We start from the raw sequence: 2650 nt of genomic DNA on the forward strand, positions 1-2650 counted from the left end.
TCAAGATATATGCAAGAACAGGCTTAATGATTAATTAGATGGAACATTGTGGGTGTGGTGTATGAATGTTAACACTTTGTAATAATTCTTTAGTATATTACTTGTGTGGTGTAGAAGATAATTATTTATGTAGAGATACTGCTTGCAAACCAATGATGGTAAGATGATGTCATGGGGTAGGACTGGATAAGTCTGACTTCTTCCTACTCCATTCAAGCATGTACTAGGTATAAGCAAATTGATATTGGATTAGCATTTGTTGGATATGTGTAAAATTATGTGTGTTGACATATCAACTGTCTTTACATGCTTGAAAAAATAAATCAAATCAAATCAAATCAAATCAAATTATGACATATACATACCTAATTCTTTGTCTCTGAACTGAGAATAAATCTGATCAATTGTGAAAAGAAAAAAAAAGCATAAAATTGAGAAGACTGAGTCTTACGTTTCTCAGACATAGGTAAAAGTTGGTATTTTTGAGAAGAGGAATGGATTCCAGTGTTCGATGTGCAAGCAGAGAAATTTCTAGAGGGAGGGAGGTGCAACATAAGATGCTCCATTACTCCAGGAACGATGTCAGTCCTTGTTTTTTAGGGGTTACATCCTTTGATCTTTCCCTTCCATATCCTTATAAGGTATTATGCAACGCTGCTGCAAGCGCGGGGATGACAGGAGGTTTTGTTTTTGAGACTTGAAGGCATACAGAGACAAGAAGTGGAAGAAGGGCTGTAAAGCCTGATGTGAATTCATGGGAAATGGCTGGAATTGGCTGAAAAGTAGACACCTGTTTGAACAGCAGGGGACAGAAACAAATATAAAGTGGCTTGTATTGAGGTGAAAAGGGGATTCTAAGGACACAGACATGATGAGGCGCATGGAGAAAATAGCAGGGGGGTTCCTCTTACCACACAGGCTGTGGTGAGCAAACCATAGTTCTTTGCAGAAAAAGGAAAACAAACTTTTCTTATTGACGTCCAAGCATTTTTTAGATTACACAATATGTTTTTGACTGTTTTCAAGAACCCAAGCCAACACTAATGACCATATCATGTTTCAAACTCAGGTCACAAAAGCAAAACCACTGCCACTGCAGTTAACTGGTTTCTGCCCACTATAGGGGCAAAAAACTATTTTACTCTCAGTGTTCACAGCTTGTGAATGTGCTGAAACATGGTTTTATATGATGAGGACTCTGATTCACAGTATGTTCTCTATTCTAGCATTCAGGAGGGTGAATTTCCCTTAGGATGAGAAAAATGGCATCGTACAGGGAGACTGAGAGTGAGTAGGTGGTGAAAGCGGCAAATAGAAAAACACTGAGAGAGGAATGGCTGGAGGGAGAGACAGAAAGTATGGGCGTCAGATGTGGGCCCCCTCCCTTTCCCCTGTGCACACTTTTCCCATTATTTGTCTCATATTATGCGCCTTCTCTCTCTCTCTTGCATCTCAGCAGCACTAAATGATGCAACTCTGCAGAGTAAGTCTGCAATCGCCCCCAGTAGAGCCTGCAGTGTATCTCGTACTGACACTGGCGTCTTCACCACTTATGAGGGTAGTGGTGGCGGCTGTCAAGGGAGGAGGAGCGGGGGAGTCATCTCTCAGGGATCATTTAGTCATTTTCTTGAAAAAAACTGTGACTCTTCCTAGCCTTTCCATACACCTTTTAATATGTTTTTCAATTGGTTTTTCGGCTCAGGGCAACTTTTTAAAACAGGTTAAAAGTCATTTGATTTTTTAAAACTAGAGTAAAGACTAAGTTACTGATTACTTCAAAGGGTTTTATCAAAATTGCAGAATGTTGGATCAAATATGCTACTAATATGTTTCATAGTTGTAAAAAACTGGTCCAAGGAATGTGACATGCGAGACATACACAGTGCTATTTGCTGAAAATAACTTAAACAATAAGCTGTGAAAATCCATAACGCACATGTGGTTTGCATATAGGGGCTTGCCAAATTGTGCAAAAACTATAGTTACGTGAACAAGATTATAAACTGTTAATATTTTCTTAATTAGAGTTCCAACCCTCCCCTCAGTCAAACTGGCAGAATATTGAGGAGTATTATGAATTTGTTAGCTTGAACTCTGCACAAAGTGAAAGAAGCAGGAGAACTCAAGAACAGAATTGAATCTCAATCATACAAATGATTAAGGAGAAAAATCCAGCGTGACCGCCCCTGAAGACTAGGAGCAGGGGCCAGCAGACAAACCTCACCAGTCAGCCAACTGTTTCCTGAGTGTGCAGCCCAGTAGACACTGGAGGGGACGTCGCACACACCAAACAGATAAAACTAGTATTTAGAAGTGTTTCTGTTTTTGCACGCTCCTATGCACAACACCACTTGCTCTAATCTTTCTCAAAACTTTTCCATCCTCCACTCTGACCATTTCTTTCCCCCCCTTCATCCATCTCTCTACACCATCACATGAAACATGAAAACTTTCTATAAACAGTTTAAAAGCATCTGAACACCACAATTTCTTGCTCTATTTCTACATGAGGATTCTCAGAGCATTCCCAAGTCATAAATTATTGACAACACAGTTCCAGGAAGTTGATTTCAAATGCCTAATAATGTCTGAAAAGGGACAACGTAACAATAAGCACTCAAAAATGTTTGTGTAGCTGAATTCAGTGCAA

Source organism: Monopterus albus, unplaced genomic scaffold (genome assembly GCF_001952655.1).
Source record: "Monopterus albus unplaced genomic scaffold, M_albus_1.0 scaffold249.1, whole genome shotgun sequence".
NCBI classification, from domain to species: Eukaryota; Metazoa; Chordata; class Actinopteri; order Synbranchiformes; family Synbranchidae; genus Monopterus; species Monopterus albus.